Raw genomic sequence first — 27,314 nt, 5'->3', positions numbered from 1 at the left:
ACAATCAACGAAACTACATAATGTGACACATCGTGATAAAACTACACTGGCATATCATTATCAGTCAAAGTCCATAGTTTACAGTAGGGTTCACTCTTGGTGTTGTACATTCTGTGGGTTTGGACAAATGTGTAATGACATGTACTTACCATCATACAGAGTAGCTTCACTGCCTTAAAAATCCTGTGCTCTGCCTATTCATCTCTCTCTCCCCGCTAAGCCCTGGCAACCACTGATCTTTACTGTCTTCATAGTTTTGCCTTTTCCACAATGTCATAGAGCTGGAATCACAATACGTAGCCTTTGCACTTTGGCTTCCTTTACTTAGTAATATGCATTTAAGGTTCCTCCATGTCTTTTCATAGCTTGATAGCTCATTTCTTTTTAGCGATGGATAATATTCCATTGTATGGATGTACTACAGCTTATCCATTCACCTACTGAAGGACATCTTGGTTGTTTTCAAGTTTTGACAATTATGAATAAGGCTGCTATAAACATCTATGTGCAGGTTTTTGTGTAGACATAAATTTTCAACTCATTTGGGTCAATACCAGGTAGCATGATTGCTGGATTACATGGTAAGAATATGTTTAATTTTATAAAGAAACTGCCAAACTGTCTTCTAGAATGTCTTTACCATTTTGCATTTTACTGATCTTGAAGAACTAGCTTTTGGTCCTAATGACATTTTTCTGTTTTCTAGTTTGTTGTCCTTATGTCTTTATTTTTCCTCCTCCTCCCCAGCTCTTTTTTTTTTTTTTCCTCTCTTTTTTTTCTTCTGCTTACTTTTCTTACAGAAAAGGAGGGAACACTTTACTTACTTCTTAGGTTTAATTTGTTCTCTTTCTAGTTTCTGAAGGTAGAAGTTTAGGTCATTGATTTCAGACTTTTCTTCTTATCTAAGATTTAGAAGTGTATCATTTAGTTTCCAGATGTTTGGGGATTTTTTAGATGTTGTTCTTATTTTAATTTCTAATTTAATTCCATTGGGGTCAGAGAATATACTTTGTATGACTTGAAATCTTTAAAATGTATTGAGAATGGTTTTATGGCTCAGACTATAGTCTATCTTGAGTAATAGTTCTTTGTATAGTTGAAAAGAATGTGTATTCTGCTGTTGTTGGGTGAAATGTTCTATAAATGTCAGATAGATCAAGTTGGTTGGTAGTATTATTCAAGTCTGCTATATCCTTACTAATTTTCTGTTCTGTCAGTTATTGAGAGAGGAATGTTGAAATCTTTGACAATAATTGTGGATTTGTCTATTCTTCCTTGCAATTCTGTTAGTTTTTTCTTTATGTATTTTGAAGCTGTTATTAGTTTCAGATTCTTTTATTCACTTGATGAATTGATTCCTTTTTCATGAAATGACCCTATTTATGCTTGGTAGTAGACTTTGCTGTGAAATATGCTTTATCTGATATTAATATAATTACCCTGCTCTCTTTTTTTTTTTTGATGTGAACCATTTTTAAAGTCTTTATTGAATTTGTTACAATATTGCTTCTGTTTTGGTTTTTTGGCCGCGAGGCATGTGAGATCTTAGCTCCCTGACCGGGGATCAAACCCGCACCCCCTGTGTTGGAAGGTGAAGTCTTAACCACTGGACCGCCAGGGAAGTCCCATTCTGATCTCTTTTGATTAGTATTAGCCTACAGGATTAGTTACAATCCTTTAATTTTAACCTTTTTATATTTAAGGTGGGTTTCTTGTAGACAGCATTTTATCCAATCTGACAATCTCTCTCTTTCAAACAGGGGTTCAGACCGCTTACATTTAATGTGATTACTGATGTGATTGGGCTTATGTCTGCTATATTGCTATTTGTTTTCTATTTGTCCCATCTGTTCTTTGCATTTTTTTCTCTTTTCCTGCCTTCTTTTGGATTGAGTACATTTTGGTATTCCATTTTACCTCCATTATTGCTTTATTAACTGTACCTTTTTTTCTTTCTTTTTTTAGTGATTGCTGTAGGGTTATAATATGCATCTTTAATTCATCATAGTGTTCCCACAAATAATATTATACCACTTCATGTGTAATGTGTGAGTTTAAGCACAGTATATTTTCATTTCCCTTATCCCATCCTTTGTCCAAATGTTGTCATACATTTTACTTCTGTATATGTTACAAACTCCTAATAGATGATTATTATTTTTACTTTAAATAGTTTTCTTTCAAAAGCCTTTAAAAATAAGAAAATGTACATTATTCCACAAATTTTCTCATTTAAGTGCTCTTCATTCTTTTGTATAGATTCACATTTTTGTCTAGTATCATTTTTCTTCTGCAAAAATTCTTCCACAACATTTTTTATTGTGTAGGTCTGCTGGTGACACATTCTCTCAGCTTTTATTTGTTTGAAAAAGTATTTCATCAACCTTTCAGAAAGATGTTTTTGCTAGGTACTGAATTTTAGCGTGTCAAGAGTCTCCGGGACTGCCTTCAGATTTGGTCATTCACTAGGAGGACTCTCAGGACTGAGCATATAGTTGTACTCAAGATTTATTACAGCAAAAGGATGCAAAGCCAAATTAGCAAAGGAAAAAAGTGCATGGTTAAAGTCTGGAGGAAACAAAGCACAAGCTTCCAGGAGAGTTCTCCCAGTAGAGTCACAGGGAACATGTTTAATTCCTCCAGCAATGAATTGTGACAGCACTTGTGAAATGTTGTCTAACAGGGAAACTCATTAGAGACTCAGTGCCCAAGGTTTTTATTGAGGACTAGTCACACAGGCATCCTCTCTCTTGCAAGTACCAAAATTCCAGAATCCAGAAGCAAAACTGGTATTTAGCATAAATCATATTGTTATTGTTTGCACAAACACTTTAGGCACAGAAAATGACCCTTATTAGTTAGAGAATGTTAGGAATCTTCCCAAAATCCCAGTTCACAGGCACCAGCCAGGGGCTAACCTTGCAGGCAGCCTTGAGACTGCTGTGTTGACTCTTTTCTGCATCCTAGGTTGCCTTTTTGTTGTTTGTTTGTTTGTTTGCACTTTAGAGATTTTATTTTGTTGTCTTCTGGCTTGCAGACCTTCTGGGGGAAATCTGTGATGATTCTTATCTCTATTCCATTGTATGTGAAGTACCATTTTTCCTCTGACTGCTTTTAAGATTTTTCTTTATCACTGTTTTCAGTAATTTGTTTATGATGTGCCTTACCTGCATGTATGAATGTATGTTTATGTTTATCCTGCTTTGGATTCCTTGAACTTCTTGGAAATGTGAGTTTGTAGTTTTCACAAATTGAAATTTTCTCAGCCATTTTTTTTTCCAGCACTGCCCCACCTCTTTTGTTTTCACACTTCAGTTAAACATGTTAGATTGCTTACGGTCACACAGGTTACTGAGACTGTTCATTTGAGGGAAGGGGACATCTTTTTTTACCCTTTATCTCCTCTTTTGAATAGTTTTTTTCCTGAGTCTTTGGGTTTACTAATCTTTTGCAGTAGCTAATCTGCTATAAATCCTATCCAGTGATATTTTTATTTCAGATAGTGTATTTTTCATCTCTAGAAGTTCCATTTAATTCTTTCTGTATATGGTTCCTTGTCTCATTATGTTCAGGTTTTCTGTTATGTCACTGAGCAAACATATTTATTATAGCTGTTTTAACATCTTCATTTTCTAATTTGATCATCTCTTTCATTTCTGGTTCCGTTAATGTTGACTGTTTTTCTAGTTCCTGGGTCACATTTCATTACTAATTCATAGGTCTAATAATTTTTGATTGTATGCTCATGATTGTGAATTTTGTGGTGTTTGCTGGATTTTGTTGTATTATCTTTAAAGAATGTTGAGTTTTTTTCTGGTAAGCTGCTTAGTTACTTGGAGGTAAATTTGATCCTTTTGTGGTTTATTTTTAAGAGGTTTAGGGCAAACCTATAGTAGTCTTTAGGGCTAATTTAACCTCACTTCTAAGGCATGGCCTTTCTGGGGTCACTGTTGGCTTCTGTATTCAGCAAGATTTTTCTGCTTTGGATAGTGGGAACTTTAACAGTTCCTGGCCTTTTGTGAGCTCTGACAATTGTTTATCTTATAGTCTCCTGGTACAGTTGTCCCTTGGTATCTGTGTGGAATTGGTTTCTTGATCCCCGCCAATGCCAATACCATGGATGCTCAAGTTCCTTGTATAAAATAGTATAATTGAAGGAGAGAAACCATATGATCATCTCAATAGATGCAGAGAAAGCTTTTGACAAAATTCAACACCCATTTATGATAAAAGCCCTGCAGAAAGTAGGCATAGAGGGAACTTTCCTCAACATAATAAAGGCCATATATGACAAACTCACAGCCAACATCGTCCTCAATGGTGAAAAACTGAAACCATTTCCACTAAGATCAGGAGCAAGACAAGGTTGCCCACTCTCACCACTATTATTCAACATAGTTTTGGAAGTTTTAGCCACAGCAATCAGAGAAGAAAAAGAAATAAAAGGAATCCAAATCGGAAAAGAAGAAGTAAAGCTGTCACTGTTTGCAGATGACATGATACTATACATAGAGAATCCTAAAGATGCTACCAGAAAACTACTAGAACTAATCAATGAATTTGGTAAAGTAGCAGGATACAAAATTAATGCACAGAAATCTCTTGCATTCCTATACACTAATGATGACAAATCTGAAAGTGAAATTAAGAAAACACTCCCATTTACCACTGCAACAAAAAGAATAAAATACCTAGGAATAAACCTACCTAAGGAGACAAAAGACCTGTATGCAGAAAATTATAAGACACTGATGAAAGAAATTAAAGATGATACAAATAGATGGAGAGATATACCATGTTCTTGGATTGGAAGAATCAATATTGTGAAAATGACTCTACTACCCAAAGCAATCTACAGATTCAGTGCAATCCCTATCAAACTATCACCGGCATTTTTCACAGAACTAGAACAAAAAAATTTCACAATTTGTATGGAAACACAGAAGACCCCGAATAGCCAAAGCAATCTTGAGAAAGAAAAACGGAGCTGGAGGAATCAGGCTCCCTGACTTCAGACTATACTACAAAGCTACAGTAATCAAGACAGTATGGTACTGGCACAAAAACAGAAACATAGATCAATGGAACAGGATAGAAAGCCCAGAGATAAACCCACGCACATATGGTCACCTTATCTTTGATAAAGGAGGCAAGCATATACAGTGGAGAAAAGACAGCCTCTTCAATAAGTGATGCTGGGAAAACTGGACAGGTACATGTAAAAGTATGAAATTAGAACACTCCCTAACACCATACACAAAAATAAACTCAAAATGGATTAAAGACCTAAGTGTAAAGCCAGACACTATCAAACTCTTAGAGGAAAACATAGGCAGAACACTCTATGACATAAATCACAGCAAGATCCTTTTTGACCCAGCTCCTAGAGAAATGGAAATAAAAACACAAATAAACAAATGGGACCTAATGAAACTTAAAAGCTTTTGCACAGCAAAGGAAACCATAAAGAAGACCAAAAGGCAACCCTCAGAATGGGAGAAAGTATTTGCAAATGAAGCAACTGACAAAGGATTAATCTCCAAAATTTACAAGCAGCTCATGCAGCTCAATAACAAAAAAACAAACAACCCAATCCAAAAATGGGCCAAAGACCTAAATAGACATTTCTCCAAAGAAGATATACAGATTGCCAACAAACACATGAAAGAGTGCTCAACATCATTAATCATTAGAGCAATGCAAATCAAAACTACAATGAGATATCATCTCACACCGGTCAGAATGGCCATCATCAAAAAATCTAGAAACAATAAATGCTGGAGAGGGTGTGGAGAAAAGGGAACCCTCTTGCACTGTTGGTGGGAATGTAAATGGATACAGCCACTATGGAGAACAGTATGGAAGTTCCTTAAAAAACTAAAAATAGAACTACCATACAACCCAGCAATCCCACTACTGGGCATATACCCTGAGAAAACCATAATTCAAAAAGAGTCATGGGGGCTTCCCTGGTGGCGCAGTGGTTGGGAGTCTGCCTGCCAGTGCAGGGGACACGGGTTCGGGCCCTGGTCTGGGAGGATCCCACATGCCGTGGAGCAACTAAGGCCGTGAGCCACAACTACTGAGCCTGCGCGTCTGGAACCTGCACGTCTGGAGCCTGTGCTCCACAACAAAAGAGGCCACGATAGTGAGAGGCCCGCGCACCGCAATGAAGAGTGGCCCCCGCTTGCCGCAACTAGAGAAAGCCCTCGCACAGAAACGAAGACCCAACACAGCCGAAAATAAATAAAAAAAAAAAAAAAAAAAAAAAGAGTCATGTACCAAAATGTTCATTGCAGCTCTATTTACAATAGCCAGGACATGGAAACAACCTAAGTGTCCATCATCGGATGAATGGATAAAGAAGATGTCGCACATATATACAATGGAATATTACTCAGCCATAAAAAGAAACGAAATTGAGTTATTTGTAGTAAGGTGGATGGAGTTAGAGTCTGTCATACAGAGTGAAGTAAGTCAGAAAGAGAAAAACAAATATAGTATGCTAACATATATATATGGAATCTAAGGGAAAAAAAAAAAAGGTCATGAAGAACCTAGTGGCAAGACGGGAATAAAGACACAGACCTACTAGAGAATGGACTTGAGGGTATGGGGAGGGGGAAGGGTAAGATGTGACAAAGTGAGAGAGTGGCATGGACATATATACACTACCAAACGTAAAATAGCCAGTGGGAAGCAACCGTATAGCACAGGGAGATCAGCTCTGTGCTTTGTGACCACCTACAGGGATGGGATAGGGAGGGAGGGTGGGAGGGAAGGAGATGCAAGAGGGAAGAGATATGGGAACATATGTATATGTATAACTGATTCACTTTGTTATAAAGCAGAAACTAACACACCATTGTAAAGCAATTATACTCCAATAAAGATGTTAAAAAAATAAAATAAAATAAAATAAAATTTTAAAATAAATAAATAAATTTAAAAAAATAGCATAGAGCTTGCATATAACCTATGCATTTCTTCCCATATACCTTATAAATCATCTCGAGATTACTTGTAATACCTAATACAATATAAATAGTAGTAAGTACAATAGAAATGCTATGTAAATAGTTACCAGTGCAGGAAATTCAAGTTTTGCTTTTTGGAACTTTCTGGAATTTTTTCCCCCACATATTTTTGATCTGCAGTTCATTGAATTCATGGATGCAGGACCCACAGATACAGAGGGCCGACGGTAATTTTCTTTCCCTAGAGGTTGATTTTGATTTTGCCCTGCCTCTTGGGGTTTCATTCTCCACGTGCGAAAGTTGTTTTGCATCTCTTTCTTTGTGTAGATCTCTCCTCTCAGCTATTCTGCCCCCCCCCAGTTCTACTCACCTTGGCCTCCCCAAACTCTGATATGTGTCTTTTCCACTCAGAAAGGTTAGTGGGTTCTTTGGAGGTTACCCTTCTCTGTACTGTTGTCTGGAAATTACCTCTAGGCATAAAGCTGGAGGGCTGTCTCATATATTGCACTTTTAGGGCAATAATCTGGGATCACAGTATTGTGCTGCCTTTGTTCAGCATCAGAAAATAGTTGTTCCCTATATTTTTTCTAATTTTTAGTTGTTTACACAGAAGGGTAATTCCAGACCCTCTTTGTTCTTCACATTCAAAGTGGAAATCTCCCTATAAGCACTATACTTCCATTTTCACTATAAACTTCCTTTTTCTAAGGCAACTTTATTTCAGAATATATGCAAAAATGTCAAGCCTCTCCTATTCTTTTCTTAACTGTGTTCAGAAGATAGCCATGATGAATGTGGTCAGGATCCTAGACTTCAAATTCTGCTCAGGTTCTTGCTGTAGCCATAAAATCTGCTATGCCTTTGAGGAATATATATATCTCGTAGTGGATCAGGGCTCTAAATAGGGTGAGGCAAGTGGGGCATTTAGGGTACAAAATTTAAGGAGGTGCTCACTCTCAGGTGCCAGTCTTGCACTTGATCAGCCTTTGGAGTCAGTGCCTCCTTAAATTTTTTTCTCCTACGTACTACCTTGCTTGCCTCACTTTATTTTAGGCTTTGCAGGGGATATTCTAGACAAAGATCATTTTCACTACCTAGGACATTGGTTCCAAATCACTATTAACTCTAGATCATGTATTTCCTTTAGCATAGGTTTAAGTCTTTTTTTTTTTTTTAACCTTCATAGTTAAATTACTTTAACTTCTCTCCAACCACTTATTTTCTTGAAGGAACTGTAATAAAATCTGATGTAACATGTCAGTCCCTTGGTATTGGCTGAGAAATGGAAGAAAGAAAAGAGTATCTGAGGTGGCAAATACTGTTCCACAGAGCCAAACCATGTGTACTGAAGCCTTATCTATTTTTAGGTTAGTCTGTCCTGGCCCTAGAAATGAATGGCTCTCCCTACCTGGGCTAGATTCTATTAATTCCATGTGTGCTATTACCTACTGGGCTTGCAGCCTTATTTGCAGTTTGAGAGTCCCAAGTAAGCCTGACTTGGCTTCAGAAATGAGTCTTGATTTCTACTAGGAGAAATTTTAATATGGGTCAGAGCCACAGTTATGCTCTGATGATGAGAAAATTGAAGCTTTTGATCTCACATGGAATGTACTCTTTTTGAGTTCTTTTGACTCTTGACCCACAGTTGGATTGCTTTAGGGTGCAGCTGGAATGAAAAAGAAATCCCTCTTTCTTCATCTTAGAATATTAGAGAAGACCAGGAAGAAATACAGATGAAATGAGTCATGGAGCCATTTGTTTATCTGAAACTGAGCTAAGCCTTGGAGAGAAGGGCAGAAAACATTCATTCTTATATTTTCAGTCCAGATTTCCAGGGTTATTCAGATAGGAATCTAGTGTGAGTTCTAGTGGTAATAAGTGATTTTACCTGGAATGCTTCTGTTAAATGTCTTCCTCTGTCTGGGTGCAGTGGTATTAGGCATCTGTTTGACAGTTCAGAGGTTCTAAAACATTGATCTTGTATGCAGAGAATAAACATTAATCTCATGTTACTACTGCTTTGGATCCTAAATTTTCTTTACTTGATTTTTATTGACTTCTTGGGCTTTTTTTCCCTTTTTTTTCCTCTAAGAATATTAGCACATTTGTACCATCTTCAAAGCATTTTTATAATAGATTGGAATGTAAAAATCCCCAGTGTTGAAGGAAGATGCTTTTACAGTCAAGTCTTTGTAGACTTATGCAATGGTACCTTTCTTTAATCACTGAGTGAGATAATAGGTCATTATGATAGAAAACAGTGGACTTAGGTTTGAAAGAACTCAGTTATAGTCAAGGTTGAACCACTTACAGCTTTGTGACCTTGAGCAAGTCAGTTAATCTCTTCGAGACTGAAAATTTTTTCCATCTGTAAAGTGTAAGTATGTGGGAGGTAGGGGAGGTTGTGATAATATCTGTCTGCTTATTGTACTTGTCAGTATGAAGATCATAAATAAAGATGTGAAAGCACTTTGGAAAATGTATATAACACTGAATAAAAATGTAAAACTATATTTATAAAATTTCTTTATCTCAGTTCAATTAAGTCCTCTTCTTTGAGAGACTGTGTAAATATAGTTTCATCTAAATAGTTTATTTCTTTTATCACTGATAGTTTAGAAAAAGGAAAATGAAGAAGATGTAGGTTAAAAAATGGGTGGAAATATATGATGGTGTCTTAGGCAAAGGTTATAAGTTACCTATGAGAAAATTTGTAAAATCTCCTTAAAAGGTTTTTGGTTTTTTGGTACTAATAAAATTTTATTGAAATTTTTACTTATCCTCTTTTCTAGTCCTATGTTTTGTAAATCCTTAACAGTTAGATTCTGTGGAATGTTGCGTGTGGATTTTCCAACTTTGGATTATCTATGGAAAGTTATTTTTTTAAATCAGTCTAATTGTTCCTTTTGTCTAGGATGATTCTGGACTACTCTTCCCTTCCTAATTAATATGTAGTGAGGGCAACTCATACTAATTTAATATAAGCCCAGTGTGAGTATAATTAGAGAGTTAAATTCTGTCAGAACGTAATCACAATCAATGTAATATTTTGGTACCTTTGAAATTATTCAAATTACTCCCCTGTATTAGAATGGATCAGTGAGAGAATCCCCTTGGTTGGTTTAGTCTTTCATTAAACAAATAGGAATACAGTGCCTATTATTGCCAGGTACTGTTCTACAACACTATCCAACAGTAAACAAAATAGACAGAAATTCCTGCCCTTATCGAGCTTACATTCTAGTGAAGGGAGACAGATAATAGCAGATTAAATACATAGTATGTCAGATAGCAATAAGTACTGTAGAGAAAAATAAAGCCGGGGTAGGGAATAGGGAGTGTTGGGAGGCGTGGGGATCAGAGGAGCACAGGCCATAGAAAGATGATAACATTTGACCCTAGGCCTGAAGGAGCAATCTATACAGATGAATATCTCAAGGAGGAGCATTCCTGTTTTGAGGTGAAGCAAGTGTGTGGCCCTAAGTGTGTGCCTAGTGTGCTCATGGGCCAAGGAGGAGGCCAGTGTGACTAAAGTGGAGTGAGCTTAGGGGAGAGTAATAGATGAAGTCAGAGGGGTAATGGCATCTAGTTAATGGAACTTTATGAGGACTTTAACTTTTAATCTGAAAAGGGAAGCCATTGGAGACTTTCGAGCAGAGCGATCACATAGCCTATCTTATTTATTTATTTTTTTAAAGATTACCATTGGTGGGCAAATGGGGGTTTGAGGCAGAAATAGATCATTTAGGAGACTAAATGTGAGCTTGGTAGCAGTGGCGATGGTAATAAATGGTTGGATTCTATATTAAAAGTAAAGCCAACAGGTGTTGCTGATAGATGAGGGATAAGAGGGAGAAGGAGGGAGGAAACAGGGCTAACAGATAATTTTTGGTCTGAGCGACTAGCAGCTTAGAGTTGTCATTCGCTAAGATGGGAAAGACTGTGGGAGAGGAGCAGGTTTGTGGGTGGCGTTGTGGTGAGGTTAATTGGGAGTTCGGTTTTGAAAAGAAATGTTAAGAAATGTCCAAGTAAAAAATGTTGAGTAGGTAGTTGGTTGTACTAGAGGACGATTATGGAGCGAGGAACTGTTTATCTATCTATAAATAATTTTGGGAGTCATCAGTTTGTAGGTGGTACTTAAAGACCTCAGACTGGAGGAGACCACATAAGGAGTAAGTGTAAATGGAAGTACTTTCTGCACCCAATTTCATACTGTGGCTTTTTCCCCACACCAAGCAATTCTTGGACACCAGCTGGGGGTCCTACAGTTCAGCTCAGGTTTTACTGTCTATCTGGAGATTGTATCAGATTCCGCAGGTTAAGGGCTCAGTTCTACAGGACTACCCTTGCTCCCACTTTAGATGCCAGTCGCAAGCCCAGGTAGTCACCTGTGTTTCTGACCCACCAGCTATAGATCAGGGGTTCCAACACCCTCCTCCTTGGGTTTGGTTAATTTGCTAGTGTGGCTCACAGAATTCAGAGAAACTTTTCACTTACTAGATTACTGGTTTATTACAAAAGGATAGAACTCAGGAACAGCCAGATGGAAGTGATGCATAGAGCAAGGTACAGGGAAAGGGCACGGAGCTTCCATGTCCCCTCAGAGCATGCCAGTTTCCCCAAATCTCCACGTGTTCACCAATCCGGAAGTTCTCTGAAACACTTCCTGTTGGGTTTTTATAGAGGCTTCATTACATAGGCACAATCGATTAAATTATTGACGGCTGGCAATTGGTTCAACCTCCAGTGCCTCTTCTCTCCCTGGAGGTCAGGGAATAGGACTGAAGATTCTAACCCTCTAATCACATGGTTTGTTCTCCTGGCAACTAGCCCCCATCTTTAGTGCTTTCCAAGTCACCTTACCTCATTAACATAACAAAAGACACCTTTTATAGCTCTCATCTGTTAGGAAATTCCAAAATTCCAAGAGTTTTAGGAGCTCTGTGTCAGAAACAGGGACCAATACCAAATACAAATATATATAATATTATTATAAGTCAGAGTATCACAAAAGAGACAGGAGGTCCAAGGACTGAGATCTAGAACACTCTAGAGGGTAGAGAAATTGAGGAATCAGCAAAAGAAAATGAATGAGAAAGATGAACACCAGGAGAATGTGGTGTTCTGGGAGCCGTGTATTTCAAGGCAGGAGTTATTGTTTGTGTCAGCTGCTGGTCATAGGTAAAGTAAGAGGAAGACCGAAAATCGGTCATTGTATTTAGCAATGTGGAAGTCAATTGGTGACTTTAATAAGGGCGAGTTTGGCAGATAGGTAGAGGAAAAAAGCCTGGTTGTTGTGGATACAAGAGAAAATGGGAGGAGATGTGGAGATGGTGAGTACTGACAACACTTCTGAGTTTTATTATAAAGGGGAAGCTATGCATACATGGCATATAGAGTTAAGGTAGGGGCTTTTTTGCTTGTTTAAAATATGAGATGGGAATGACCCAGTAGAGAGGGGATATTTGACAGTGCAGTAGAGAGAAGAGATAATTGCTGGAGCAGTTTCCTTGAATAGGTGGGAGAGAATCGGGATCTAGTATACGGGTAGAAGGGTTGGCCCTGGTCAGATCCTATGTTGGAGCATGGACCAGTTTATTCATAATCAGTGATACAATTTCATAATAAAATGATGATCTGTAATCTAGTGTAGGTTAGGAGTCTACTATACTGATAAAACTAAAATTATACTATACACAGTGCTAGAGACCTCTTTGACTCTTATGCTACCTGTAAATGTTTGTACACTTTTGAAGTTGGAAGATGAATAATCATCTCTTCCCTCTATGTTCCAGTCTTACTGGATTACCTATAATTTCCCAAGCTGACCATTATATTTCCTACTTTTATGCTTATAACTCACATTCCTCTCTTTTAAAGAACTTCAGTGCCTGTGCCCTTCCCGACACAAACCCTTTCTTATGTCCCCACGTACCCTCACGTGTGTACTTCTGTCAAACAGCCTAAAACACTTTATTACATTTATTTACATGTCTCTCACCCATTACTAGATTATTGTTACCTTGAACCTACTTATTACTCAACTCTTGGTTTCTTCAGTACAGTGTTTTTATTCATTGCTACGTGCCTATCTTAGTTACCTATTGCTGCATAATAAATTACATCAAAACTTAGCACAAAATGACATTTATTATCTCACAGTGGGCCAGGAATGCAGGAATGGCCTAGGTGGGTCTCTTACAAGGCAAAAATCAATGTGTTGGCTGAGCTTGCATTATTCTAAAAGCTTGCTGTGGAAGGATCCACTTCCCAGCTCACTTACATGGTTGTTGGCAGAATTCATTTCCCCGATGGGCTGTTGGCCAGAGGCTTCCTGTGGTTCCTTGCCACATGGACCTCTCCATAGAGCATCTCCCTCCAAGCAAGTACACAAGAGGGCAAAAAAGAGTGCCAGTAAAAAAGAATGCTAGCAAGAAGGACATCACAATTTTATAACCTAATCGCAGACATGACATCCCATCACTTTTGCCATATTCTATTCTTTAGAAGGAAATCACTAGACCGATCCCACACTCAAAGGAATAGGGAATTACACAAGCGTATGAATAGCAGGACGCAGGGATCACTGGAGGTGCATCTTACAAGTCTGCCACTCAGTCCTCAGCTCCTGGTACTATAAAATGCTTAATGTGTTGAGTGAATTAACCTTTTCCCAAGCACCCTCATAACAGGTAGCATACATTTGTAAGAGGGCTGGCCAAGGGTGAGAATTCAGTTTGAGACTATCAAACAATAACTTGCTACTCAGGGATTCTTTTATCCCATGTTCCTGGTGTCATTAATGATGTACTTTTATGAAATAAATTAATATTTAGTGAAAAGGTAAAATCATTTTATATTTATGAAACCAGAAATTCTATTTAAGAAAATCAGAATATGTGCAGTATATAATTTAATGGGAATTCAAGAAATAGTCTAATAGCAAGCTACATTTGGAGATAATTCAAGCTTCTCAGTCATTGCCAACACACATGTCATTTTATGACCTGGATAGACATAATGATATATCAAAGTCTGTGGGATTAAAGTATAGTTAAATTTGAAACCTACTATAAAATAATCTTTCCTTACAAAAATAAGCTCCTAATAGATTGGAATAAATATCAGATCATGGGTTTTGATTGTTTTTTTTGCATAGTTTAAATGTTGAAGCAATTTAATCTTTAGAAGAGAACTAAAGAACCTCATCCGAGATTCATAACATGTTAGATATTAGAAATGAATTTTCCTACCTTAACTTTTTACAGATGAAGAAATGGGTACCCAGTGATGTGCCCAAGTTTGCTGGTAGCAGAGCCAATGCCAGATCCCAGGCCTACTGATTCCATTCAGTGCATTGTACCATGCCACATTGCCAATAATAAATCATACTGGAACCACTTAGGGAATCTTTAAAAATACTTATGCCTGTCCCATCACCAGACATTTTGAGTTAATTGGTATGAGGTGGAACTTGATCCACCTCATTTTTTAAAAGCTCCAAGTTTGGGAGCTGTTCCATAAGGAATTAGTGTGCTTAAGCACTTGAAACCAGAGTGAAATCAATAGTATAGACTTCCGTCCATTCTGATTCCTTAATTATATATTTGGCTAGGTTTTATCTGGGCAGTAAGAGAAGTCTTTACATTGAGAAATAGCCAAGAGTTCTGCTAAACAAAGGCTTTCTTAATAAAGCTGTTTTTTTTCACTCACTAGTGTATATTTTGTAAATGAGGTAGCCTGTGATAAAATTATTCTTAATCATGAATAGGAGAACAGTTTTTTGACACTGATCAGGCAAGGAGAAAGTCTTCTGCCATCTGTGTTGTGGCATGCTCTGCTGTTGTTTTAACTAGATAAAATTCTAATTACTGCTAAACAGATTGTTTATGAGGTTGTCTTTAATATTTTAGAGCAAGTGTATAAATATCAAGAGGCAAAGAAATGGTTCCAGATTTAAAACACAAAAGACTTCCTTTGAAGTAAGTTAGTCAGGATTTGACACACTGCGTAGTTTAATAATACATTTCTGTGTATGTCCTTCGTATTGCATGTTGTAAGGAATGTGAAATTTGCAGTCTGGTTATAATCATTCCGTGGGGCTATCATGTACTCTTTGGTACAATGCTGACCAAACGTAACTAGAAAATACTAATTCATGCTGGATAAATGACATTTGTTTCAAAATATCCCTTTTTTTAAACAAGAGCTTTCCTTCATAATGACAGGTATGAGAATATGGAGTAGAAGAGTTAAGAATAGGAGATTGTGATCAGATTGAAGCATTTAAGAATTTTAGATCTTTTATTGAAGTTGTGTCAGGGTGATGGCAAGAGGCTGTATATTTGGGTTGCTAGAGTAGAGGTTAAAGGGGATATATTAGCTTTCTATCGCTACCATAGTGAATCACTACAAATTTAGTGGTTTAAACAACAGAAATGTATTATCTTACAGTTCTGTAGGTCGGTAGGACAACACCGGGATCCCACTGGGCTAAAATCAAGATTTCAGCAGGGTGGTGCTCCTTTCTGGAGGCTGTAGGGCAGGTTTCTTTTCCTTGCAGTGGGGGTTTACATGCTAGTTGCCTTGCTGGCTGTTAGATGAGCGCCCTTCCCAGCTCCTAGAGACCACCCTCATTCCTTGGCTTGTGGCCTTCCTTCCTCCACTTTCAAAGCCAGCAACAGCAGGTCAGGTCTCTTTCACACTTCCACTATCTCCTCCTCTTTCTTCAGTCTCATCTCTCTGACCCACCTTCTGTCTTTCTCTTCAACTTCAAAGGACTCATGTGATTAGATTAGACCCACTTGGATAATTCAGGATAATCTCCCCATCTCAATGTCCTTAACCTTAATTATAACTGGAAGTCCTTTTTGCCAAGTAAGGAAAGCTTGGCTGAGGGTGGGAGAGGAAAGGGCAAAGACATCTTTGGAGGACCACTATTCTGCCTGTCAGAAGGGACTAGGTCACTGAAATCAAGGAAGCTAAGTAACAGTATTGACATAGCTGTTGAAAGTCTTCATTTATCCAAAAAATAATTTTTGAATTATTTGTGCTAGGCATCGCAATAGGCACTGGGCTTATTGTGGTGAATGGACAAGACATGACACAGTCCCTGCCCTTATGTATATAGTAGTATACTTACAAAAACAAGCAAAACAGATATAGCAGTGTTTTATAAAGGATTCTTCACATATTTCATAGTTACATGAAGTCTTTGAAAGCAGGTACTAGTGTTCTTTGTTTTGGCCCTTTCCTCACCCTACCACTACAATAGTGTTTTACATGTTCAACAGGTGTTTTTCACAGAGGCTTTCTTTGTTTTTCCTTTGCATTGTTAGGAACTTGACTTGTCTCTCTTTTCTACTATTTTCTACTCCAAAAGAAGAGAGGAGTTTTGAGTTCAGCAATCCAGACTCAGATGATAATGTAAGATTTAATCAGATACCTACTGAAGAATTTTTAAAAAGGCATTAAGTATTATCTTGTACTCCATTTTCCTTTTCTTAGTAAAAACACTAAAGTGCTAAAGGCAGCTTTACAAATGTTATCATTGTATTAAGTGGCAAACTTTTGCCTCCCGCCCCCACCCTCCGATTCAACAGCCAGAAAGTAGTTATCTACCTAATTTTTAAAAAAATCAGCAGTTGCTCTAAACCAGTATTCATCAATAAATAGTGAAGAATTGACAACCCAGAAGCACATTAAAGTAAACTTTTCAATATGGCTTTTTTGTGGATGGATAGACTTTTAAAATAACAAAAAAGATGTACTGTCTGTTATTTACTACTCTTAGAGCTCTCTTCCTCATATACAGTTCCCTGTTATGCTCCCACTATGTGCTGGGTGTCAGTTTACTCTTTATGGAAAACCACAGGATTCTTATCAGTTGTTCAGAGACTTCTGAGGACAGTTATTTTTAATTTTTTCAGTGATGGTCAAGGTTACAATTCTGTGTAATGTAGTTTCCGGAAGCAGCAGTGGGGAGCTTTAGTAATAGTGACGGGTTGGAGTAAGTGTATGTGAGATTTATGGATAATATACCCAGGCAGTAATTTCAAAGGAGACCATCACAGAACTTTTTTATCAGAACTATTGGTAAGTGGCTAAATATATTTGTTACCCAAGTCTGAGCTACAGAGTGTAAATATCACATGGGGTCTTAGGATACTTTCTAAATTGCAATACATACCAAGCTCTCTATCCAAAATTCCTTCATGATTCTTTGGCAGATTAACATTATTTATGGATAATTTCTTATCAATATGACTATCCAAACAAATAGCCTAAATATATTTATATAAGATTTCATTCCTGGTCAAAGAAATTTTGGAGTGGTAGATGGAAAATTCATTTGACTTGCCTATATAAAGATGGCTATTATATTACATTTGGGTGATATTAACTTGAGTAAAGGAAGGTGATAGCTAGTTTTATTTTATTGAGGTGGTTTAATGTACTGTAATCTTTAAAAGTTTAATGTACTAGATAATGTTGATTTCTGTGGACTTTTTTTTTTTTGATGCCTCAGTGTCTAGGAATGTGTATCCTGTTGGATTTAGTTCATATGTAAAACTTTTTATTAAATAGAAACTTTTGAAGAAAGCTGGAAGTATAACAGTGAATCGTGCAATAATAAAAATGACTGGCGTTCTCTTGATTATTTTACAAAGAGAGGGAAAAAATCCTCCATGGTTTTCAACATTTAAGTATAAGAGTGACTTAAATGTATGCAATGCCATGATAGACAGATGAAATTTACTGGCTTTCTGAAAGCTTTTGACAGGTCCATTGCATCTTTAGAAGTCAGGTTTGAATGATTAAAGTAGCCTTTGTTTAGTACATTGAACAGCTACTGAGAAGATTACATGGAGGAATAAGCATACAGATTTACAGTAGGCATTGTTTTAATGGATGTCAAAACTTAAATGGCCTCACTGAACCATTATAGTGACTGCACACAAATGGCTTCAGTTAGAAAGGGTATGATTCTAGGTGTAAATCATATATTTTTCCAAATGTGTTTCCGGGGAAAATAAAGCTAAATTCTTAAAGCAGGTCATTTCACTTCTAGTTAAATGTAATACTAGAAAAACAAAGGCCTTAAGGCAGAAACTGTTCCTCATAGAGGGTTTTTGTTTTCAATTTGAAATTAGCGTGATTGCAGATTGACTTTTTTAAAAAATCCCTGTTTCTTTTCAATAAAGTATAACAATGTGAAATTGTTGCTAAATTTACTAGCATAACTGAGAACAATTATATCCCTAAAAACAAGTAATCATTGTTTCATTTAAATACAAGTAGTTGGCTAAATATGATTTTTTAAAATAACACCTAAGATAAACTTAGGAATCAAATAGATAATATGATAAAGATGTTCAAGAGAGGCAGTACCTTTGTACTCAGATTTTTAAAATTCCTGTATTATGTAGGTTTGAATGCTTTGTGCCATCTGTATGTATAATATAATGGAAGCTTATAGTACTACTATATTAGTTGATGTCAGACAAACTCTTGCAGATGAGTAGAATTAATTCTGAAATATTATGTTATCTGATTTATATCATTGCTTCGCTTTATCCTACTTATTCAAATAAAACAATTTTTTCCCTGATAATAAAGGTGGGAACAAATGATTGACCTTTTCATTTTTAAGAATGCTGTCTTTGCAATTGAAGTGGAACTAATCACATTTTTTCTCTCCCTGGAATTCTCTGACTATAAATCTTAAAAAAAAAAAAACTTTAATGAAAGTTTTTTATGATGCCATTAAGTAGATGTTAGGATTTACTCTTCAATTAGGTGGGATTATGATTGTTAGCTGATTAGACTCCTTTGCAGGTGATGCACTGCCTAGAGTAACTGACGTTTAGGCTATTGCTTCCCCAGTGATTCTACATGTCAGGACTGAGCCGAGAAATTTGTCACTTGCTATCTTAAAAGTAGCCAAAATAAACAAGAGGATTTTTACAGACTATAAAAAGCCAAACTAAATATCCTGGAAAAACTTTGATGACTTGAAGTTTATTTGTTTAAGTATCAGAAATTTATGTTTTTAAATAAACATGCAGTAAAATTGACTTTTTTCTGTGTACAGTTGATGAATTTTAACATGTGTGTGGATTCATGTAACCATCATCACAGTCAGTATCCAGACACTTCCATTAGTTCATAAAACTCCCTTGTGCTATCCCTTTGTAGTTGTACCATCCCACACACATTACCCGTGGCAACCACCCTGTCATTTTAGTTTTGTCTTCTGAAAAATAGCTATTAAATGGGATCATACAGAATGTAGCCATTTGAGACTATCACACATGCATATATTCAGCATAATGCCTTAAGATTTATCTAAGTTATTTTGTGTAACAGTATTTCCTTCTTTTTCGTTGCTGAGTGGTATTCAGTTGTGTGGTTGTAACACAGTTTGTTTATCCATTCATTTATTGAGGACTTTGAGTTGTTTCGAGTTTTTAGCTATTTTGCATAGAGATGTTATAAACATTGGTGTACAGGCTTTTGTGTGAATGTGAGTTTTCATTTCTCTTGGGTAAATATATAGTGGTGGGACTGTTGGATCATATGGTAAATATATAATTTAACTTTGTAAGAAATTGCCAAACTTAGCTAAGGTGGCTGTACCATTTTGTATTTTCATCAGCAATGTATGTTAGTTCTAGTTGTTCTGTCTACTTGTCGGCACTTGGTATGGTCAGTCTTTTTAATTTTAGCCATTCTAATACGTTTAGAATGATATCTGATAATAGTTTTAATTTATATTTTCCTAATAGCTAATGATTTTGAATATCTTGCCATGTGCTTTTTTGCTATACACATATTCTCTTTGGTTCAAGTCTTTTGTCCATTTTTTAAAATAATAGAAACTTTATTTGGAATAACTAGATTTACAGAAAAGTTGCAAAGATAATACAGATAGTTCCTGTATATCTCTCATCCAGCTTCCCATGATAACATTTTACAAAACTAAAACCAAGTGCATTTATCAAAACCAAGAAACCAGCATTGGTACATTAGTCAAATTCTAAATTCTAAACTCATATTTGGCAGATTTTCCACTAGTCTCCTTTTTCTGTTCAGGATCCAGTCCAGGATTCCACATTGCAACTTCCATGTCTGTTTAGTCTCCTATGGGCTGTGGCAGTTTCTCAGTCTTTCCTTGTTTTTCATGACCTTGATAGTTTTGAGTACTAGTACTAGGCAGGTAGGATGTCCCTCAATTTGTGTTTGTCTGATTTTTTTCTTATGATTAGACTGAAGTTAAGGGTTTTAAGGAAGAATATCAGAGGTGACAGTGACGTGAAATGCCCTTCCCATCACATTATATCAGGGAGTACATGATTACATAGTGTTTGCTAGGTTTCTCCACTGTAAAGTTATTTTTTTTGCCGTTCCATCTTCTGTTCTTTGGAAGTGAGTCACTAATTCCAAACTGCATTCAAGGGGTTGGGGTGATTAAGCTTCATTTTATGGATGGGAGTGTATTTACATGTATTATTAGGAATTCTTCTGTAAGGAAGTTTGTCCTTTCTCTTCCATTCATTCAGTCATTCATTGAATCATTTATTTCAATATGTGTACTTATTTTATACATTGACTTATAATCCAATACCATGTTATTTATTTTGTTGCTAAAATTTTTCCAGAGTTAACCCTCATGTCTCTTAAACTGTCCCCATCCTTTTTCTTTTTTGAGTACTTTCTTGATTTCTGGTACTGCAGGATGTTCCAGGCTCATCCTGTATTTTCTGTGCCCTGCTCCTAGAGTCAGTCATTTCTCTGAGCTCTGGTTTCTTCTACTAGAGAACTCCATTTAGAGACTGATGTTTGGGTTATGAGTTTACTCCTTGCTATTGGGTCATCACTGTTTCTAGGGCTTCTCAGAGGACAGAGCTAGGAATTATTCATCTGTATACTAATCCATGTATCTGTACATATCTGTAGTTGTTTCTGTGTTTATCCATCTGTATTACGTAATAAGCAGTATATATGTTTAAGTTCATAACAATGTCTGTGACTAATCCACTACCACAGGGTTTACTCTAGCCTTCTCCCCTTTGTTTATCTGTAACTTCTCTGACAGTGAGAAACCTGGCTCCAGTCATCCATTTACTTATTTGTTCGACCCCAATATACATGTAGTGCAAGTTCAGAATTGTTGACCAGTACCCCCATGAGAAATAAATTTACCAACTAGAGTACGGTGTTAATATACAGGTTCTTTTGTAGTTAGCCTTAAAGTTTCCATTCAAAACACTGTTTCCCAAGGTTACTTAACGTCAGCTCATTTTTCCCCTACCTTGGAAGCATTTATGGGAACCAAGGACAAGAGCCCAAATATTATAACAAAGGATGCTCCCATTGCTCTTATTGCTCAGGAAATTCCAAGAGTTTTACCACAGATGAAGACCGAATATATATGAGAAATATATTTTAGTCATCTGAATAACCAAATGTGTATATTTCTTATCAATCACAATATTGCACATGTGCCTCCACTTTGTAGTCAGCCATTCCCGAATTCCCCAATCCCTGACAATCCCTAATCTCTTTTCATATAGTTTTGCCTTTTCCAGTGTGTCATATGAATGCAGGCATATAATATGTAGCATTTGGATCTGACTTCTTTCAGTTAGCAAAATGCATTAAGATTTATCCATGTCACTGCATGAATCAAATAGTTAATTTATGCAGAGTATTCCATTGTATGGGTGTACCCAGTTGGTTTATCCATTCACCTTGTTGAAATAACTTTCTAGGCCCAAGATGGAGCTGCTCCTGCCCCGGGTGCCACATCAGCAAACTGAAACTTCTCAAGTCCCCTATAAATGCTCCACTTGACCAGAAGGGGTATATCCAGTCAGCCAATCCCCAAACACCAAGCCAACTCTGGGCCTTCTCACCCCAAACAAACTTGACTTTGTGGCCCAAGCCAATCAGGTATTTTCTACTTTTCTCTTCCTTGTTCTTTATTCTTTTTTTGAAATTTCATGTAATGTCTGAAACATTTATATTAACATATTTCCATACATATTTCCATACAAATACAAATATAAGATTTTTAGAAATTTCATGTAATGTCTGAAACATTTATATTAACATATTTCCATACATATTTCCATACAAATACAAATATAAGATTTTTAGAAATTTCATGTAATGTCTGAAACAATTATATTAACATATTTCCATACAAATAACCCAATGAAAGTTTAGTATTAGTTGTTTTGTTTGTTTTTTTATGCTGCAGGTTCTTATTAGGCATCAATTTTATACACATCAGTGTATACATGTCAATCCCAATTGCCCAATTCAGCACACCACCATCCCCACCTCACCGCAGTTTTCCCCCCTTGGTGTCCATATGTCCATTCTCTACATCTGTGTCTCAACTTCTGCCCTGCACACTGGCCCATATGTACCATTTTTCTAGGTTCCACATACATGCATTAATATACGATATTTGTTTTTCTCTTTCTGACTTACTTCACTCTGTATGACAGTCTCTAGATCCATCCACGTCTCAACAAATGACTCAATTTCGTTCCTTTTTATGGCTGAGTAATATTCCATTGTATATATGTACCACAACTTCTTTATCCATTCGTCTGTTGATGGGCATTTAGGTTGCTTCCATGACCTGGCTATTGTAAATAGTGCTGCAATGAACATTCGGGTGCATGTGTCTTTTTGAATTACGGTTTTCTCTGGGTATATGCCCAGTAGTGGGATTGCTGGGTCATATGGTAATTCTATTTTTAGTTTTTTAAGGAACCTCCATATTGTTCTCCATAGTGGCTGTATCAATTTACATTCCCACCAACAGTGCAAGAGGTTTCCCTTTTCTCCACATCCTCTCCAGCATTTGTTGTTTGTAGATTTTCTGATGATGCCCATTCTAACAGGAGTGAGGTGATACCTCATTGTACTTTTGATTTGCATTTCTCTAATAATTAGTGATGTTGAGCATCTTTTCATGTGCTTCGTGGCCGTCTGTATGTCTTCTTTGGAGAAATGTCTATTTAGGTCTTATGCCCATTTTTGGATTGGGGTGTTTGTTTCTTTGATATTGAGCTGAATGAGCTGTTTATATATTTTGGAGATTAATCCTTTGTCCGTGGATTCGTTTGCAAATATTTTCTCCCATTCTGAGGGTTGTCTTTTGGTCTTGTTTATGGTTTCCTTTGCTGTGCAAAAGCTTTGAAGTTTCATTAGGTCCCACTTGTTTATTTTTGTTTTTATTTCCATTACTCTAGGAGGTGGATCAAAAAATATCTTGCTGTGGTTTATGTCAAAGAGTGTTCTTCCTATGTTTTCCTCTAAGAGTTTTATAGTGTCCAGTCTTATATTTAGGTCTCTAATCCATTTTGAGTTTATTTTTGTGTATGGTGTTAGGGAGTATTCTAATTTCATTCTTTTACATGTAGCTGTCCAGTTTTCCCAGCACCACTTATTGAAGAGACTGTCTTTTCTCCATTGTATATCTTTGCCTCCTTTGTCATAGATTAGTTGACCATAGGTGCGTGGGTTAATCTCTGGGCTTTCTATCTTGTTCCATTGATCTATGTTTCTGTTTTTGTGCCAGTACCATATTGTCTTGATTACTGTAGCTTTGTAGTATAGTCTGAAGTCAGGGAGTCTGATTCCTCCAGCTCCATTTTTTTGCCTCAAGACTGCTTTGGCTATTCGGGGTCTTTTGTGTCTCCATACAAATTTTAAGATGATTTGTTCTAGCTCCGTAAAAAATGCCATTGGTAATTTGCTAGGGATTGCATTGAATCTGTAGATTGCTTTGGGTAGTATACTCATTTTCACAATGTTGATTCTTCCATTCCAAGAACATGGTATATCTCTCCATCTGTTGGTATCATCTTTAATTTCTTTCATCAGAGTCTTATAGTTTTCTGCATACAGGTCTTTTGTCTCCCTAGGTAGGTTTATTCCTAGGTATTTTATTCTTTTTGTTGCAATGGTAAATGGGAGTGTTTCCATAATTTCTCTTTCAGATTTTTCATCATTAGTGTATAGGAATGCAAGAGATTTCTGTGCATTAATTTTGTATCCTGCAACTTTACCATATTCATTAATTAGCTCTAGCAGTTTTCTGGTGGCAGTTTTAGGATTCTCTATGTATAGTATCATGTCATCTGCAAACAGTGACAGTTTTACTTCTTCTTTTCCAATATTTATTCCTTTTATTTCTTTTTCTTCTCTGATTGCCGTGGCTAGGACTTCCAGAACTATGTTGAATAATAGTGGTGAGAGTGGACATCCTTGTCTTGTTCCTGATCTTAGAGGAAATGCTTTCAGTTTTTCACCATTGAGAATGATGTTTGCTGTGGGTTTGACATATATGGCCTTTATTATGTTGAGGTAGGTTCCCTCTATGCCCACTTTCTGGAGAGTTTTTATCAGAAATGGGTGTTGAATTTTGTCAAAAGCTTTTTCTGCATCTATTGAGATGATCATATGGTTTTTATTCTTCAATTTGTTAATATGGTGTATCACATTGATTGATTTGCGTATATTGAAGAATCCTTGCATCCCTGGGATAAATCCCACTTGATCGTGGTGTATGATCCTTTTAATGTGTTGTTGAATTCTGTTTGCTAGTATTTTGTGGAGGATTTTTGCATCTATATTCATCAGTGATATTGGTCTGTAATTTTCTTTTTTTGTAGTGTCTTTGTCTGGTTTTGGTATCAGGGTGATGGTGGCCTCATAGAATGAGTTTGGGAGTGTTCCTTCCTCTGCAATTTTTTGGAAGAGTTTGAGAAGGATAGGTGTTAGCTCTTCTCTAAATGTTTGATAGAATTCACCTGTGAAGCCATCTGGTCCTGGACTTTTGTTTGTTGGAAGATTTTTAATCACAGTTTCAATTTCATTACTTGTGATTGGTCTGTTCATATTTTCTGTTTCTTCCTGGTTCAGTCTTGGAAGGTTATACCTTTCTAAAAATTTGTCCCTTTCTTCCAGGTTGTCCATTTTATTGGCATAAAGTTGCTTGTAGTAGTCTCTTAGGATGCTTTGTATTTCTGTGGTGTCTGTTGTAACTTCTCCTTTTTCATTTCTGATTTTATTGATTTGAGTCCTCTCCCTCTTTTTCTTGATGAGTCTGGCTAATGGCTTATCAATTTTGTTTATCTTCTCAAAGAACCAGCTTTTAGTTTTATTGATCTTTGCTATTGTTTTCTTTGTTTGTATTTCATTTATTTCTGCTCTGATCTTTATGATTTCTTTCCTTCTGCTAACTTTGGGTTTTGTTTGTTCTTCTTTCTCTAGTTTCTTTAGGTGTAAGGTTAGATTGTTTACTTGAGATTTTTCTTGTTTCTTTAGGTAGGCTTGTATAGCTATAAACTTCCCTCTTAGAACCGCTTTTGCTGCATCCCATAGGTTTTGGGTCGTCGTGTTTTCATTGTCATTTGTCTCTAGGTATTTTTTTATTTCCTCTTTGATTTCTTCAGTGATCTCTTGGTTATTTAGTAACGTATTGTTTAGCCTCCATGAGTTTGTCTTTTTTACGTTTTTTTCCCTGTAATTCATTTCTAATCTCATAGCGTTGTGGTCAGAAAAGATGCTTGATATGATTTCGATTTTCTTAAATTTACTGAGGCTTGATTTGTGACCCAAGATGTGATCTATCCTGGAGAATGTTCCGTGCGCACTTGAGAAGAACGTGTAATCTGCTGTTTTTGGATGGAATGTCCGATATATATCAATTAAATCTATCTGGTCTATTGTGTCATTTAAAGCTTCTGTTTCCTTATTTATTTTCATTTTGGATGATCTGTCCATTGGTGTAAGTGAGGTGTTAAAGTCCCCCACTATTATTGTGTTACTGTCGATTTCCTCTTTCATAGCTGTTAGCAGTTGTCTTATGTATTGAGGTGCTCCTATGTTGGGTGCATATATATTTATAATTGTTATATCTTCTTCTTGGATTGATCCCTGGATCATTATGTAGTGTCCTTCCTTGTCTCTTGTAACATTCTTTATTTTAAAGTCTATTTTATCTGATATGAGTATAGCTACTCCAGCTTTCTTTTGATTTCCATTTGCATGGAATATCTTTTTCCATCCCCTCACTTTCAGTCTGTATGTGTCCCTAGGTCTAAAGTGGGTCTCTTGTAGACAGCATATATATGGGTCTTGTTTTTGTATCCATTCAGCCAGTCTATGTCTTTTGGTTGGGGCATTTAATCCATTCACGTTTAAGGTAATTATCGATATGTATGTTCCTATGACCATTTTCTTAATTGTTTTGGGTTTGTTTTTGTAGGTCCTTTTCTTCTCTTGTGTTTCCCACTTAGAGAAGTTCCTTTAGCATTTGTTGTAGAGCTGGTTTGGTGGTGCTGAATTCTCTTAGCTTTTGCTTGTCTGTAAAGCTTTTGATTTCTCCATCAAATCTAAATGAGATCCTTGCCGGGTAGAGTAATCTTGGTTGTAGGTTCTTCCCTTTCATCACTTTAAGTATATCATGCCACTCCCTTCTGGCTTGCAGAGTTTCTGCTGAGAAATCAGCTGTTAACCTTATGGGAGTTCCCTTGTATGTTATTTGTCGTTTTTCCCTTGCTGCTTTCAATAATTTTTCTTTGTCTTTAATTTTTGCCACTTTGATTACTATGTGTCTCGGCGTGTTTCTCCTTGGGTTTATTCTGTATGGGACTCTCTGCGCTTCCTGGACTTGGGTGGCTATTTCCTTTCCCATGTTAGGGAAGTTTTCGACTATAATCTCTTCAAATATTTTCTCTGGTCCTTTCTCTCTCTCTTCTCCTTCTGGGACCCCTATAATGCGAATGTTGTTGCGTTTAATGTTGTCCCAGAGGTCTCTTAGGCTGTCTTCATTTCTTTTCATTCTTTTTTCTTTAGTCTGTTCTGCAGCAGTGAATTCCACCATTCTGTCTTCCAGGTCACTTATCCGTTCTTCTGCCTCAGTTATTCTGCTATTGATTCCTTCTAGTGTAGTTTTCATTTCAGTTATTGTATTGGTCATCTCTGTTTGTTTGTTCTTTAATTCTTCTAGGTCTTTGTTAATCATTTCTTGCATCTTCTCAATCTTTGCCTCCATTCTTTTTTTTTTTTTTTTTTTTTTTATTTATTTATTTATTTATTTATTTTTGGCTGTGTTGGGTCTTCGGTTCGTGCGAGGGCTTTCTCCAGTTGCGGCAAGCGGGGGCCACTCTTCATCGCGGTGCGGGGACCGCTCTTCATCGCGGTGCGCGGGCCTTTCACTATCGCGGCCCCTCCCGTTGCGGGGCACAGGCTCCAGACGCGCAGGCTCAGCAGTTGTGGCTCACGGGCCCAGCCACTCCGTGGCATGTG

The 27,314-nt window shown here is 36.8% G+C and overlaps 1 protein-coding gene across 4 annotated transcripts in view; it reads left to right on the top strand.

Moving 5' to 3' along the window:
• Window positions 1–27,314, top strand: part of GLCE (glucuronic acid epimerase) — a 201,020-nt gene that overhangs the window by 97,025 nt on the left and 76,681 nt on the right. The window contains exon 2 of one of the 4 annotated variants that reach the window (XM_059912899.1): window positions 21,752–21,932. The exons of the other annotated variants lie outside the window; for them this stretch is intronic. The gene's annotated coding sequence lies outside the window, so the exon portion shown is untranslated. The remainder of the gene's footprint in view (window positions 1–21,751; window positions 21,933–27,314) is intronic. 4 annotated transcript variants of the gene reach the window in all.

Source organism: Balaenoptera ricei, chromosome 2, assembly GCF_028023285.1.
Source record: "Balaenoptera ricei isolate mBalRic1 chromosome 2, mBalRic1.hap2, whole genome shotgun sequence".
In the NCBI taxonomy this organism is placed as follows: Eukaryota; Metazoa; Chordata; class Mammalia; order Artiodactyla; family Balaenopteridae; genus Balaenoptera; species Balaenoptera ricei.
Note: the sequence above shows the minus strand (reverse complement) of the source record. Positions and strands in the feature narration are given on the sequence as shown.